The sequence below is a fragment of the Pocillopora damicornis genome, chromosome 5 (assembly GCF_964200805.1).
Source record: "Pocillopora damicornis chromosome 5, jaPocDami1.2, whole genome shotgun sequence".
In the NCBI taxonomy this organism is placed as follows: domain Eukaryota; kingdom Metazoa; phylum Cnidaria; class Anthozoa; order Scleractinia; family Pocilloporidae; genus Pocillopora; species Pocillopora damicornis.
In genome coordinates this window covers 12960619-12965618 of record NC_142674.1, presented here as the reverse complement: position 1 = coordinate 12965618, position 5000 = coordinate 12960619, and the positions used below count along the sequence as shown (strand labels likewise).

Genomic DNA, 5000 nt, shown 5'->3' with positions numbered 1-5000 from the left:
GCGTTTGAGGCAACTGAGCTTGACTGTTCCAAGGTTTTCTAACAAAGGCAACCAGTAATGTAGGTTAGGGAAGTAAGATAACAATGTAATTATTGTTAATTATTGTGGAAGTTGGCAATTTCCATTTAACATAACTGACAGCTGGTTCATGAGAAAATCCATATTAATTTAAAGATTTACTAAAACTTAGTTTGAGTAATAAATTTCATGATCTTTAAGTTATAAACATGTACATGTATTTATATCTCTTGGTAAGTTTTGTATAGCATACCCTTTATTGAGCCAAAGTTTTAAGCCTCTGAAATTACTCTTTTCTTAAAACCTTCACATTCAAGGTATTGAGAATTTCTTAGAATTTATGTGGACCTCAGGGTATTAAAATTGCCTCAAATTCAATTCCCAGAAATTCCCAAGAGTTCCACACTTCTTAAATTATAGGTAGTTTGTAAAGCTGAGAATTCCTAGGAATTCCTAAGGATTCCAAGTCCTCACAAAACTGGAGTCTTCTTTTCCCTGAAATTCCCAGTAATTCCAAGCTTTTTAAATCAGAGTTAATTTGCATAGTTGGAAATTTTTGAAAATTCCTAGGAATTCCCAGAAATTCCCAGAAAACTGGGAATTTAGTTTGCAAGGGTCATTTGCATAATTGGGAATTTTTGAGAATTCCTAGGAATTCCCAGAAAACTGGGAATTCTGTTCACAAGGGCCATCACTTACTAATGCTGTACTATCCATGGAGAAAGAAAGTGATCTAATAGCCGCAGATCAATCATATGCATCCAAGTTTTATGAGCCAAATGTTCAGGAGGTGGTAGAATTAAACAGATCCTTATTTGAACCTGATGCTGACGCTGTTACAGAAGCTCCAGAAAATCTTAGAAACAACTAAGGTAATATCATTCACTCCTTTGATCCAATCAATGACCAAGAAAATTCAGACTTACAGATAAAAACTCAAAATACAGATTTCACATTACCAGAAGAATCATTTAATGAACAATCAACTTCAGACCTGGGATCATCATCTGACTCTAGCCAACAAGTATCCCAGGCTATAAGTACATATACACAGCCCACTGAGATATCTGATGATATGCTGCGATACAATGCCAGATCACTAAATGAAAAGCAAAGGTCTGCATACAACATTGTCCTGTCATGGTGCAGAAATACTGTGAAAAACTTAAGAGAGTGTCTCTGTAAGAGCGGTCCGGTCGATTTTGCTTGAGACACGGATTTCGCTCGTTTCTCGTGTGTTGTAAGACATTCATGTACCTATACTAAAACCACAATCAGTTTGATCGGATCTCTTTATTTTTCAGAGTTTTACGGAAATTAAATTTCACTCGAGCGCAGGCTTGTTGTGACACTTTTCAAGACTTTAATTTTATACAACTTTAGAGGACAATTTACAAAAAACTACGGAACTCAGCAAAAAACAAATACCACAGCCATGTATATTAACTCTATCTTATCTATCGAGGCGACTTTCGTAAACACCACGTATCAATCAAGGAAACAGGAAGACTTGAATGACACCTTATCGGTTCGCCTAAATCAAACACGCCAAAACCGATCAAATTCAAGGTACATTTTTGAAAAAGTGAGGCGTTCTTAACTGATCCAACTAACATAGCTAGGAAGTAGGTGCCATAGAAAAGATAACTACAGAAAAAACTTTGCGGCCCGACCTTTACGAGAACTTTATAACTCCGTGAACTTACCTAATTTTCGGCAATCTCCAAGTTTGGCCGCCATTTTGAGGGACTTGTCAACATGAAGCGTAACCGATAAAAATAGGGCAGGTTAATCTAAAACCGTCAGAAATACATACGAAAGCAATTCAAATGAACTTTACTTTCAATTCAAGCGGCAAAATTTGAAATTGTTCGTTAAGCTTACAATCCTCATGCGACCATTTCTTTCAACAATTCAAACACTACAACTAGTGTTCGAATTCCCCTCGTCGATTCCACCGCAAGAAATAACCTGTGCCACCCAAGCTTCGACTCGAATATGAAGTACGAATCAAATAACATAACTGCTTCATCTTCGCGGCAATATCAAGCTGGTATTTTGATTTTCCGATCGACAAGAACGGTGATCAGGAATAGATCGCTTTGTTTACCTCGTAAACGTGACCGCTGACCAGCCGCTAAGTGAAAACAGCATAGCGCGGGGTGGGTGGTTGGCGGGCTTATCGTCATAAGATATTCGAATGCATGCTCAAAAAGTTTTAGGACTATCAGTCTAAACAGTGAAGGCATGCTTCGAGGTGCAGACAATTTTTATTTTATTCTCATAACTTTCTCCTTTAAATTAGAACTGGTATTAATAATAGAGTTATCAATATATTTTTAACCGGGAACCCATATAACCTTTTTGCTTGTCATCAGTGGTATAAAATAAACTGTCTTTTCCACCAGAACCTTTTATTTATGCCCCATTGCACGGACTGAACACTATACTTAGAATGTTTGCTCTAAGTAATTTTTTCTGTTCCCAAGAATGTATGCAAAGTGATAGAGATTTGATTCATTCCGCTGACACGTTCTTTAAAGTTATGGCGCGTGCAGGTTTTTTTTATCAAAAGTCGCGCGTGCAACACACCGGAATTGAAAATTCGTCGTAAAATCGCACGAACCTTAGAATGATGTTAGGCAACTTTGACTTCTGGCGAGATTAAGAGGATGGTTCAAAGGACCCCTTGAGATTTTTTTCAGGACTATAACTGAGAATTGTTAATAACTATGATAATCGTCATCATTAGCGGACGGTGCTTTTTGCTCATTGTTGTCATCATTATCGTTATCACGCCGGAAGAAGTATAAAGCCGGCATGTCGCCTTACCTAGCTACACAGAAAATCGTTCTCTCTTTTGGTCCCCTTTGATCCTGGAAACTGTTACTATTAAGACGATCAACGAGAAAGCCTTTATAATTATTGAAACTTTTGATTAACAGAATGTAGGAAAAAATCGGTGGGGAGAGTTTTTCACGTATCTTATAATCTGAACTATAGTTTTAAATAAAACAAATAACAATTCATTCAATTTACCTTAGTTGTCTCGTGTTTAAAAGTGGCGTTTCTGGGGACCGTAGATTCTTCTCTGATTCTTCTTGTCTCAGCCAAGACTCACTATCATCAACTTTTTTCTTGTGCTTCTTACGGCATGGGACACAGTGAGCTGAGGTAAGCGATTGCAAATTTCTCAGTTTAAGTGAAGCCTAGTAGCATCCATCAGGAATTAAAAACCGACATGCACTGTTTACTTTTATTATTCTTAATGTAATAAGGGGTGTTTTAGTCTGCAAATTTAATCATATCGGTTAATGAGAATCATACAAACTGAGGAAAACTGACCGCCGCATGAGTAAGTAGATTGTGTTGTCAGGTGATTTGATCTTCTACAAAAACATTATTGATTATCAACCGAGCAACTTTGTACATATTTCCATCTGTGATAAAATGCACTTACACATAGATCTACTTTTTTTCAACGTGATGTGTACTTAAGTACCCTTCATCTAATAAAGAATTTCTTCTCTTTTCGAGCAGATATGTCACGTGACAAAAATAGAAAACAGAAAATGTTACTGAAGACCACCTGATTCAACTGGAATAATAACTCCAAACAGCTTTTGAACGTCCTGAGACATATGCAAGGTAATTACATCTCTGCCTTGGATACGCTTCCTGACACCATCATGATCAGGGTACTGACGTGTTACCTTTGCACTTCTCCAAAACTTCCCCAGAGTGTAGCGATGCCTATAACAAATCCACGTTTTTTTGTTTACCCTCCTGAGCGAGGTGAAATAGGCCAATCCTTGCCAAGATTAGCTCATTTTCACTTAAAAACCTCTTTAGACAGGTGGCAGCTTATCAAATGATGTTTTACTTCGTCATTGTATTCAGATAGTCGTACCAAACCACTTAAGCCACACGATGAACCAAAGTTTTTTCCATCTTTGCTATTCAAAAAGCAGTCCTGAGACATAATGAACGTCTCGCTTGTGAACGACTTCTTCCTGTACTTGTAATTGTTTCCGACGCGATACAAGTTCGGGACATCTAAAGGAACTCATTATAACTTTGTATATTCGATACGATTTCAATTTCCGCGTCAAAGGAGAAGCCTACTGTAATTCGTGAGTGGTCAGTGGTTACGCTAGTGAGGTAAAGAATAGGTTTGTGACTTTCTCATTCAATTGAAAGACTCGCGTCACTCTTATAAAATGGTTGAACGGAATACAGACTTCGAGTAGTCTCTTATTTTTCCTAAAGATAGTGAGGTTACGCGTATCCTGTGAGCATGGTGAATCCGCGAGACGCGAGACTCGTATCTCGCGTCTTCGCCGCTCCACGCTCTCAGAGTTGGGCAAAGACAAGACACGTTATTTCCGGTGCGATACAAGAGGTTCAATGGTTATCTCGATTATCTAAACACATTTATTTGCGTGGTAAAGATTTGTTTTTAAATCTATGAACTGATGCTAGTCCTATTTGGAACGAAGTGTATTTGAAATAAAAAAGAATACTAAGTAAAACAAAAGTTGTCTGCAACACGAAGTATGCCTTCGAATTAAGACTGAGAATCCTAATGTTTATCGAATGTTCCCAAAAACCTTCTGATAATCTGCCCGCATCCACCCCTCACTCCGCCCCTCGCCACTGAACCGTACTGTTTTCACTCAGCAGCTGGTCAGCGGTCACGTTTATGAGGTAAACAAACCGATCGATTCTTGATCACCGCTCTTGTCGATAGGAAAATCAAAATACCAGCGTGATATTGCCGCAAAGATGAAGCAGTTATGTTATTTGATTCGTACTTCACATTCGAGTCGAAGCTTGGGTGGCACAGGTTATTTCTTGCGGTGGAATCGACGAGGGGAATTCAGAAAGTTGTAGTGTTTGTATTGTTGGAATAAATGGTCGCATGGGGATGGTAAGTTTAACAAACAATTTCATATTTTGCCGCTTGAATTGAAAGTAAAGTT

At 38.1% G+C, this 5000-nt stretch overlaps 1 long non-coding RNA gene and 1 pseudogene across 2 annotated transcripts; one reads left to right on the top strand and one right to left on the bottom strand.

Moving 5' to 3' along the window:
• Positions 1–5000, top strand: part of LOC149045372 (uncharacterized) — a 9144-nt pseudogene that overhangs the window by 3320 nt on the left and 824 nt on the right.
• LOC149045373 (uncharacterized) lies at positions 1290–3198 on the bottom strand. Of its 2 annotated transcripts, none has more exons than XR_016186649.1 (3): positions 3058–3198; positions 1725–1811; positions 1290–1552 (listed from the first exon to the last, which is right to left on the bottom strand). It is a non-coding gene; the product is annotated as an uncharacterized LOC149045373 (long non-coding RNA). The 2 variants fall into 2 exon arrangements; XR_016186648.1 differs by lacking the exon at positions 3058–3198 and adding an exon at positions 1903–2042 and having other exon boundaries at positions 1291–1552.